Genomic DNA, 12442 nt, shown 5'->3' with positions numbered 1-12442 from the left:
CATAATGAGTTTCAAGAAACTTTAAACGTTACTTCAAATCTTTTCTAAACTTGTTCTCGCTTACATGCTTCAAGTGAAACATTTAACACATTAACTCATTCGTAAAGTAATCAGAAGTTTGAAGCCGCTGTGCACATAAGAGTTCGATTCTTTAAAGAATCGATGGTTTACTGGATTTATAATAGCTGCAACACTCCAACAATTTTCGGGTGTGCACATTAACAACAGTTCAACAATACCAGTCACTGCTCCACTGACAATGAAAACAAATTCATCTATTTTTAAGGCAATCGATTCCATTCTTCCTAAGACTTCACCTAATACGATTAAAATCTCCCCTCATGTTTGCTGTTCCTATAGCATAGTGTTTATCTTCATGTACATCTTGTGGCCGCGAACTCATTCAGCTAAATATAGTTAGTCAAATTTCTTTCTTTTGCAATACAAATGTATATTGTGCCAAACTATTTGGAAATTGGAACGTAATACAGAAAATCAGATGACATTATTATCATAAAACTATGAATATTAGTTCACATAAGAGTCTATTCTGTTTCCACAACATTCAGAACTTAAACCAACAGATTTTTACCATCCTAACGATCAGGGACGCTGCGCAACCTTCGAAGTCAGAACCGGTACCGGACACTGAGATATACAGACCCTGTGGCTTCCGTCAAAGCGACAGTGTTACGTGACATAAAAGGTTTTACGAGTTCCAGAGACGGTCTTCGTTGGAGAGTACGTTACGATAATATACACTACTGCCCATTAAAATTGCTACACCACGAAGATGACGTGCTACAGACGTGAAATTTAACCTACAGGAAGAAGACGCTGTGATATACAAATGATTACCTTTTCAGAGCATTCACACAAGCATGGTGCGGGTGGCGACACCTACAATGTGCTGACATGAGGAAAGTTTCCAACCGATTTCTCATACACAAACAGCAGTTGACCGGGGTTGCCTGGTGAAACGTTGTTGTGATACCTGGTGTCAGGAGGAGAATTGCTCTTTATCGTATCGCGACATTGCTGCTCGCGTTGGTCGAGATCCAATGACTGTTAGCAGAATATGAGGAATCGGAAGGTTCAGGAGTGTAATCCCAATGGCCTCGTATCACTAGCAGTCGAGATGACAGGCATCTTATCGGTATGGCTGTAATGGATCGTGCAGCCACGTCTCGATCCCTGAGTCAACAGATGGGGACGTTTGCAAGACAACAACCACCTGCACGAACAGATCGACGACGTCTGCAGCAGCATGGACTATCAGCTCAGAGACTATGGCTGCGGTTACCCCTGACGCTGTATCACAGATAGGAGCGCCTGCGACGGTGTACTCAGCGACGAACCTGGGTGCACGAATGGCAAAACGTAATTTTTTCAGATGAATCCAGGTTCTGGTTAGAGCATCATGATGGTCGCATCCGTGTTTGGCGACATCGCGGCGAACGAACATTGGAAGCGTGTATTCGTCATCGCCATACTGGCGTATCACCCGGCGTGATGGTATGGGGTGCCGTTGGTTACACGTCTCGGTCACCATTTGTTTGCATTGACGGCACTTTGAACAGTGGACGTTACATTTCAGATCCCTGCGAAACCCTACATTTCAGCAAGATAATGCACGACCGCATGTTGCAGGTCCTGTACAGGCCTTTCTTGCCAGCACATTCTCCAGATCTCTCACCAATTGGAAACGTCTGGTCAATGGTGGCCGAGCAACTGGCTCGTCACAATACGCCAGTCACTACACTTGATGAACTGTGGTATCGTGTTAAAGCTGCATGGGCAGCTGTTCCTGTATACGCCATCCAAGCTCTGTTTGACTCAGTGTCCAGGCGTATCAAGGCCGTTATTACGGCCAGAGGTGGTTGTTCAGGGTACTGATTTCTCAGGATCTATTCACCCAAATTGCGTGAAAATGTAATCACATGTCAGATCTAGTATAATATACACTCCTGGAAATGGAAAAAAGAACACATTGACACCGGTGTGTCAGACCCACCATACTTGCTCCGGACACTGCGAGAGGGCTGTACAAGCAATGATCACACGCACGGCACAGCGGACACACCAGGAACCGCGGTGTTGGCCGTCGAATGGCGCTAGCTGGACAGCATTTGTACACCGCCGCTGTCAGTGTCAGCCAGTTTGCCGTGGCATGCGGAGCTCCTTCGAAGTCTTTAACACTGGTAGCATGCCGCGACAGCGTGGACGTGAACCGTATGTGCAGTTGACGGACTTTGAGCGAGGGCGTATAGTGGGCATGCGGGAGGCCGGGTGGACGTACCGTCGAATTGCTCAACACGTGGAGCGTGAGGTCTTCACAGTACATCGATGTTGTCGCCAGTGGTCGGCGGAAGGTGCACGTGCCCGTCGACCTGGGACCGGACCGCAGCGACGCACGGATGCACGCCAAGACCGTAGGATCCTACGCAGTGCCGTAGGGGACCGCACCGCCACTTCCCAGCCAATTAGGGACACTGTTGCTCCTGCGGTATCGGCGAGGACCATTCGCAACCGTCTCCATGAAGCTGGGCTACGGTCCCGCACACCGTTAGGCCGTCTTCCGCTCACGCCCCAACATCGTGCAGCCCGCATCCAGTGGTGTCTCGACAGGCGTGAATGGAGGGACGAATGGAGACGTGTCGTCTTCAGCGATGAGAGTCGCTTCTGCCTTGGTGCAAATGATGGTCGTATGCGTGTTTGGCGCCGTGCAGGTGAGCGCCACAATCAGGACTGCATACGACCGAGGCACACAGGGCCAACACCCGGCATCATGGTGTGGGGAGCGATCTCCTACACTGGCCGTACACCTCAGGTAATCGTCGAGGGGACACTGAATAGTGCACGGTACATCCAAACCGTCATCGAACCCATCGTTCTACCATTCCTAGACCGGCAAGGGAACTTGCTGTTCCAACAGGACAATGCACGTCCGCATGTATCCCGTGCCACCCAACGTGCTCTAGAAGGTGTAAGTCAACTACCCTGGCCAGCAAGATCTCCGGATCTGTCCCCCATTGAGCATGTTTGTTACTGGATGAAGCGTCGTCTCACGCGGTCTGCACGTCCAGCACGAACGCTGGTCCAACTGAGGCGCCAGGTGGAAATGGCATGGCAAGCCGTTCCACAGGACTACATCCAGCATCTCTACGATCGTCTCCATGGGAGAATAGCAGCCTGCATTGCTGCGAAAGGTGGATATAGACTGTACTAGTGCCGATATTTTGTATGCTCTGTTGCCTGTGTCTATGTGCCTGTGGTTCTGTCAATGTGATCATGTCATGTATATGACCCCAGGAATGTGTCAATAAAGTTTCCCCTTCCTGGGACAATGAATTCACGGTGTTCTTATTTCAATTTCCAGGAGTGTATTTGTCCAATGAATACCCATTTATCATCTGCGTTTCTTCTTGGTGTAGCAATTTTAATGGCCAGTAGTGTAACAGACCAATTTAATAATGCGTAACTGTGCGTTGAAATACGTCTGTGCTTTGGATAACCCATGCTAAACTTATGACCTTTAATGGGTTATTCAATTTTCATTGACACTGATTTACCTTTTAATGTGCAGATTGTACTGCAGTACCTCCTCTTGCAGATTTTCTGCAAGCAATTAAAACGAGCAAAAGCATAAACTTACCTTTCAGACTGCTTCAAGGTAGCATGCATTCCTGCTGCCAGTCATTTATTGTACATTGTGCTCTTTTCTTCTTCTTCTGCATTTCTAAGTCTAGGCTCTTGTTCCTGCAGTGTCTTCAGTTTTCACTGAGATGTCCTATGTCCCTTCTACATATTGACAGGTAAAGCATGACCTGACCTAGGAGCTTCTCCACACTCAGTTTTTCCTGTGTGTTGTTCCCACAACTTTTTATTTTCTTCTGCCTTTTTATGTTATAAATATCTACTTTATTCCTAATATCTTCATTTCTTATATGGGTTAACACCACTCACTTCCGCAAGAAATTATTTCTGCAGTTTTGTATATATTGTTATTCTATTTTGAAACGAAATTTTTAGACAACAGTACAAAATTTAATGAAAGGAAAGTACAAATGTTTCACCTTTACACGTCTAAACACATGAACATCAGAAAAACTGTGTACAAAGTGCAAAATAAAACACATAAAAGAACAAAATTATAGTCTCCAAAATTTACAAAAATCCAGCCTCCAAAAGTAATAAATTTCCTACTGGGAATTCTCTAGTCACTTATACAAAAAAGTAGTAAATGACAGTAATGATGAAAGTAGCGTGAAGTGGGCAAATAAAACGTTCAACATTGTGGAGATCAAAACCATATCAGATACAAACTCTCTGCTGTTTCCCCTTAACCATACACAACCACGCACACACACACACACACACACACACACACACACACACACACACACACACACACACAGCCATTCATAAACATGGAAGAAGAGAGAGAGACAGACAAAAAGAGAGACACAGAGAGAGAGAGAGAGAGAGAGAGAGAGAGAGAGAGAGAGAGAGCGAGAGAGAGAGAGAGAGAGAGAGAGAGGTGAGAGAGGGAGAGGGAATGAGAAACTACATAGGTCCGAAAATACTCCTGCATCTACAACGTAAGTCACAAAGTTAATTTGTTTAGAGTAGAAATTTACTTACAGTAACAATACAAAGTAAAGTTCCTCTCATAAAAATGTCAGCAATTACATAAATGGTCTTTCATTTATAGGCAAGACCTATTTTTAAAATTTTTTTTAGTGATATGATGCTCTCATCGCTGGTAATTTCCTCAAAGTGGCTGATAAATATCTTGCATTTAGAAAGACAGCCAACTTCAAGGTTACCCAGTAGTCTGTTACGGAGCAAGCAGCTGCACTTAGTTCTTATCAATCTTGCAATGGCCAGGTGACAGGAAACACACAAATGTTTGTCATCCATCATAAACTGCTTAAGCAGATGTTTTAGAACTACAAATACTGTGCGTTTCACCAACCCAACGGTGAACTCCTCCTTCAGAGGGCGTAGTAAGTTCAGCTCTCTTGAGGATCTTAATTAAGTCAAATGAGGAGAGTCTTCCAGTGCTCCGCTTAACTGTAACCGTATAGTACACTTTTCAAATTTTAATTTTTGCAGAACTTTTCTTACTGTGTTGTCACCTACATGTGTTAATATGGGTAAAGTGTTACTAGAAATGCTTTCTGACTTAAGATTTAAATTCAATATATCTGTCAACAACTGCAAACCAGTGTTATGATTTTAAATTTGTCGAATAACACTTGCAGTTCTTAAGTGTAATTAGTATTTTGAGCAGCAAGAGCTCATCACTCTTAAATCTTAATTTCCTTTTGTTGACTTGGACATGATTTATCTGATAGTTGACCCCACTTCGTCGTCAACACATTTGAAGTGGCTCTCAATGTTGTCACATTTTAATTACCTCGTGTTGTTATGGCTTATTTCACATCAACCCGGCAGCCGACAAGCTGGTATTTTTGCCGGGCCGAAACGGGACCTACCGCCTCTTCACACGTAGCCGACACCAGCACGGCATGCCGTGCCGTCCTTCTGTGTCTTGTGCACATTCAGCTGACCTCGACCACAAATGGAGTACGACCAGCTATAAGCGTGGTATCTCTTGTACGGCCGTTTGAAAAACAGAAGAATAAAAATAAGGAGAAGAGTGGAATGAGTCCATCCATTCAATATGAGAAAATACGAAGTGGGTGCATTCTTTGTTCCTTTTTAGGAATTAAGGGGAAATGAAGCTAAGTTTTTTAATTATTTTCTGGGATTTTACCAACATTTGACGATCTGCATGCACGATTGAAGGGTTCCATTCAAGGCCTTAATACATCCTTCCCAGAATGTACCAATCCTATACAAATGTTTGCAATTACAATCATGTGAGTGGGAAAGAAAACAATAGTTAAAATTTAAAAAAAAATTACTATCCTAAATGATGTCCATCTTTGTTATACACCTTACAAAATTAAAACATTGGTTAAACACTTCCGCAATTAGTAAAATAGTGACATGTGTGTGCCAAGCTATTTTGTCTCTGCTTTATGAATGTATGCCTCTACCCACCAAAGACGACTTTGAAAACATTGCTGGAAAATTTGAGCAAAGAGCAAATTTTCCTCACTGCATTGGAGATGTAGATAGAAAGTACATTCGTATCGTCCATCCATGATCCATGTAACGCATTGTACCACTATTACTAAAAATATTCATCTATAGCGTTGATGGCTGTGGCTGACTCTGACTTTAGATTTATCTACATAGATATCGGTAGTTATGGCAGAGTGGCTCTACACATTTGGACTGCATCAACATGTTGTAAGACCATACTCTGGCCACAAATTAACTGTTGCTAAAAGAGTGTTCAATCACCGCCTGTTGAAAGCTCGGTGGTACGTAGAATGTTCATTTGGGATACTGACTAATAAATGGAGGACTCTCCACTGAGTTTGTAACCTCCCCACAAAATAAATTGCGTAACCTATCAATAATAAAAATGCGACTAATCTCTCAGTAAAAAATTTGGGTTACTTATAACCTTTCAATAATTCATAGTCAATTGAACCTGGTAAATTTTGGACGTCAGCAATGTAGCGTCATGGCCCTGGTACATCATTCTGAATAAACTGAAAAATCTTACCTTAATTAGATCGCCGGATAACGCGTATGTATCTGTTCCTATAAGAAATTTTCCTGGCGCAGCTAAGTGCAATGCTGGCCGATAGATTTGCTTATATAAAAGGGAAGAACTGATTTTTCTTTTCAATAATCGGGATGGCCAAGGATTGGAGAAATTATGAATTCTTTAAATTGAGACGAATGTCAAAAGTTACTTTTTATGAGAAAGATTATTATTAACAGATTTTTTAAAAACATTTACATGGGACTTGATGTAACAATACTACATATGCGCGAGGCTGCTTTTACCTTATCCTACAACGCTCAGGCTCCGCCATCGCTGCACACGACCGGCCCAGCCAACACGTTACACCAGACTGCTCGCTAGCAACAACTTACTCCTACTAACACACAGTTCTTACTGCAGTCAATACTGCTCTTTGGTCTCAGATTCTCTTCTAGCTTACATATCGCAGGCAGCGCGTGAGCAATATATCGAAATTACATCAGCTCGAGTGCGCAAGCAACAAATTCCTTAATTATGGACCTCTTACAAGTTATAAATTTAAAACATGATTTTGCCCTTGACATTGTCATGGAGTGTGTTGTTTTGCACATTAGGATTCTTAAAAATGAAGGCTATATCCCCGAGGATACTCTGTCCGTATCTGGACTTGAAAGTATGACAAGAAGTAATTGTGTGCGTGGGGTATTTTCCGCCAATAATGTACGAAAAACAATGATGGATTATTTTTATTACCCTTAAGGACTTCTGAAATGACAACAATTAATTATAGTTTGATGTGCCACTGATGTAAAACTTTTTTGTATTTCATGTAAAAATAAAGATTTGTACTTACCATAGTCGTACTTACCATACTCGTCTCTGTCTTTGTCCAACATCCATTAAAACCCTTCGTTCAGTTCTTTGCAAACTTCGATCCATGCATTCCTTGTTGGTATTATATATTTATAAGTACCTAAAGTCTTCTCCCAAAAAACTGATCGTTCCTGAACCAATGTTATAATGATTTCGATATCAATTTCCGCCATGACACAGTAGACTAGAAATGCCAACAACAGACTGAATCACCAACAAAGCAAAATACAACTTGCCGGCACACACTAGTTGTCGGGTATATGTGTAGCGCTCTACTGTTCTGCACGCCCCACCAACTGCGCCGATATTTCCGCACGACACCAACAACGGGTCCACACAGTGGGGGCCGCCGGCATCCCACAGCCTCGGCCCGGCTGTCGGCTGTCGTTTACTGTCCACGTCGTCTGTCCACCAGGTGTGAAACATCCCGTGAGTGCCTCACCCTCACAATCAGATAGCCGGTGCCGGGTGCCGGGTGCCGGGTAGATATAAAATAAGCCTAAGATTAAACATAAAATGTCTTAGAGGCCAAATCCACACTCTGTGGGTCTGATAATATGCAAGTTTTCAGCCATATCAAATAAAAATTGCACCTGATTATAAGATGTTCCTTTGATTGCTTCTCTGCTAGGATCATTAAATCTCTGACCTTCAAATAAAGTTTTGACGTTAATAATCTTCCGCCAATTCATAAACATCTGGAGGGAAACAACTGTCTCCTTTATTTATGCAGGAAATTCAGACAAGTCTTTCGTAACATGTTTCAGGGTCGCAATACTTTTATTACAGAAAATTCTTGAAGTCAGAGTCACACTGTGCTTTTGAGCTGATGAAGGGTGAAAAATCTTTGGTGAAAGGATGTGGCCGTAATTCATCAAAGAGATTTTTCCCTTCTTAAAAACAAGATCGATATGTCTACTTTGCTGATGGCATTACCGAGGTGGTCTTTCATATCCGAAAAAAGCAATATTTTATTTACATTTCGTTTTTTCCCGATTGTACCTGAGGCATTTAAAAAAGTGCACAGAGTCAGACTCAAAAAACCTTTTTCTGGTTGAACCCAGTGGATTCTCTACACAGTGCTGCAGGATTTTATTGGCACTGAAAAGTTCGTATGCTTTGCCGTTGACATTGTTATTGTGCAATACGGGTAACCGCTTTGAACTGTGTTCCTTTCAACATTCACAAAGCAAAGGTTTTCAACAGCAATGATAGCTACCACATTATTTTTACGAAAGTGGAGAGGCCATAAATACATGGATTGCTTTGGCACAGGTCTCTGCATCAAATATGTTACTGCCATACATGTCACCATACTAATATGAAAGTTTTGGCTGTATGTTAATCTTATCCATCAGAAGAAATAGTAGGAGTTCACATGGTTTCTAATTTAGATCTTTTTTTCAAGTATGGGATACTACTATTTAATGCTATGTCACCTCTCAGGAAGTGCAAATAACGTTCTGTGAAGTAGTGGACGTGGTAAAAACATCAGATTGCTCAGAGGGCCTTGTATGCAGAGTCATGCATATACACAAACAGCTAGCTACTATCATAGTTTTGTTGCCATATCGCCTATTATTATTTGTTACTTGTGACACTTTCAATTGTCACAATAAATTTTAAATGTTCATTGTCATCAAAATTAGTTACAGACACCGGATTGCACAGTTTGCCTTGAGTTTACAGTCAAGTTTTAACAACATTATTAGGAAAATTAATACTTACACTCTATGGAAGATCATAATTTAAAATGATTATGAAATTACACGAGACGTCACTCTGTCTACTGCTAGAAGACAAATATGCAGTATTTCACTATCCTTCATGACACATCACTTGTTGCTAAATATTTTTCTTTGTTCTTGGAGAGTGATAATTGCACATGAATTCGTACACTGTGGTAAGGAGAGGACAGGAACAAAAATAATTAGTGAACAAGTTAAGACAGAAACAGAAGATGTATTTCTCCAACTATATGAAAATCCATTACAAATAACCAGGCAAGAAATAGAGTCCAGCTCTCAATGTCATCAAGAAAGTGGCTCTCTGCCGATAGCTGCCCTATATCACGGCAAAGGAGACGCTGGCGCTTTGCTCGGAGTACAGAGGAGCAGTGATGGGGCTGGTGAGAGGGGGGGGGGGGGGGGGGGTGCTCCATTCAGTCCACTGGAGCTTGAATGACAGCTAGCGGCGTCTGACGGGAACTTGCAAACCTATTGCCAACTTTGAGACGCCCTTGCGGGGTGGTACCGATACATGATAGCACAATGTAATATCATTTTATTTTGGCACCACAGTGAATCCTATTTTGCTATAGACGTTGATTTTGGAGAGAGTACTGATGCATTTGATGAGACAGTGGCACAGCATTTTCTGTCAGATTCGGCCTTATTTTAGGAAATACTTTCAGTTCTCTTTTATGTATGACTCTCTCAATTCTGATGATATGTGCCTCATCAAAATGTTTTTTTACACGCACCAGGTTGTTTTATTATGGAAAAGTCCATTGGGATGTGACGCTGCTAGATATTTTGTCAACTGATATCAGCTGTCTACGAAAATATTCTTTTTCATTCAGTTTCTGAATCGTAATTTGAACGCCAATCAAGAACACTACACCATTGTGGGATTTCGAGGTTTCATGAAATCTGTAACATAAAATAAACACAATATTAACACATTACCATGAAGTAACCACCACAACAGAGTAGTAAAGCTCCACATTTTATTGCAGAATAAGCACTACAGCTGGAAAAGAGAAAGTGACATTTCAGAACGTCTGAACCTCCTTTACAGATGATGTTTTTATACACTTCATAACGAAAATAAGCATTCAAGAACAGCGATATGAAAAATCGAGTAAATACCACAAAGCTAGCTTCTAAGTTGCGTAGGTAATTGTGTAAGCTTCTGCACACATGTAATAATAACACAGAACACTTAACACATACCTTCTCTATATGCCGCATTTCAAAGCACTGTGAAACAGGGAACTTAACCAAGGTAGCTAACGTACTGTCACAAGATTGTTTCCCGTGGGTACTGAACGGCGACTGATGACGTCAGGTTCATGTTTGCTATCAACTGGCGTGCAGTCTACGGAATTTTTGCTTAGCCTTTAGCGGCAAGCGATTCCAACACCGTGATGTTGTGTTCTGACAACGACCCAATGACCTTCTCTGTTAGCACGAACAATTAAGGCGTTTAGTATGTTCATGATTGCATTCGCACTATCGACTACTACAAAACAATGAATGATGTAGTTATTTAACATTATACCGCCTGAAAGTAGGTACTCACCAATGAATTTTGGCAAGTTAAACTTCAAACTGAAACATGTCAGAGAGTATTATCTTGAAGTAAGTTACTTAGGCGGAAGCGTTTTACTTAAGGAAGTTTTAACAAATGACGCCTTAGTTGATCCATATAAGATGACAACCCAGACGAAACTCAGTTGAAGCACCCTCGTAAAGCCGGCCGGAGCATGGATGTGTGTGATGTCCTTAGGTTAGTTAGGTTTAAGTAGTTCTGTTCTAGGAGACTGATGACCTTAGCAGTTAAATCTCATAGTGCTCAGAGCCATTTTGAACCCACGCAAACAGTAATAATGCCCAAAGCATGGAAAAAGAGACAATTTTGAACACAATGAGAACGTTGTATGAATATAACCATCTAATAACCACTTCTTGAAAGTTCTTTAGAGGAAATGGCAGGAGAAGATTACACATTAGTGATCCACTCAGACACAATACCAAGTACAAAACATGAGAGAGGATGGAATGATACAATGAAACTGAGTAGCAGCAATGGTTAGCGGTAAATAGTTCTCAAGTCGCGACGTTCTGTTTTGTATGCCCATGATGACAGATTAGCCAGGTTGTCTGATACACAGAAATCTCACGATACATTGGAGTATTTGCTAGTTTTTAGTAAGGGACAGAAAAGTTATCATTTTCAATTACCGCAGTTCAAACCCATAACGTGCTTATACTTGTCACCCAAAAGTGCCACGAATGGACTGTCATGCGTATCGTACAACAAAACGAGAAAATGACTTTAATAGGGTATCACGATGCAAGCAACAGCCCAATAACTGGAGTCGATATGTATGTTAAGTTGGAAAGTGAACGTCTGCAATACATATCATTAAATCAAGCTAAGTTGAGAGCAGAGAATAACAGTCATTTTGAAGGTGCCGTTGAAAATAATGCTAATATAAATTCCAATAAGCGAGCAACATACTAATTCTGTTCTCTTCATTTGTGTATAGCTTACGGTATCTACATGAGTATATTCAAGACGTATTCGGCTATGCGTACACGTATGGTAATCGTGATTTATTCATAATCTTCATATGTATCCCAGTATGGCAGGAAGTAGTCGATGAATTGAAAGGCTGATATTGACAGTCATGACACAATTCAAAAAATGGTTCAAATGGCTCTGAGCACTATGGGACTTAACATCTGAGGTCACCAGTCCCCTAGAACTTAGAACTACTTAAACCTCACTAACCTAAGGACATCACACACATCGATGCCCGAGGCAGGATTCGAACCTGCGACCGTAGCGGTCGCAAGGTTCCAGACTGAAGCGCCTAGAACCCCTCGGCCACAACGGCCGGCACATGAACAGTTGAGTGATTTTTTAAGCTAAGAGTAAAGAAGCCAATAGCAGATACAACTAACGCAAGAATACATCGTGAAATCGTTAAGTTTTGTGTATGCTACTGAATAGCAGAACTGCGACTTGCCACAGGTAGATATTTCACTTTGCTTAAAAGACAAATTGAGACCTAATCAATCTGATATTATCATTCAGAAACAGATTATTCAGTCATTAACAGGACACTACATGAAATTATTACAAAAAATGTGATCCACAGGGTGTGTGGCTCTAAAAATCATCAGTCTTCTTGCATGAGAAATGGACAAT

This window comes from Schistocerca gregaria, chromosome 1, assembly GCF_023897955.1.
Source record: "Schistocerca gregaria isolate iqSchGreg1 chromosome 1, iqSchGreg1.2, whole genome shotgun sequence".
NCBI classification, from domain to species: Eukaryota; Metazoa; Arthropoda; class Insecta; order Orthoptera; family Acrididae; genus Schistocerca; species Schistocerca gregaria.
The sequence above is the reverse complement of the archived record's forward strand: the minus strand, read 5'-3'. Positions refer to the sequence as shown.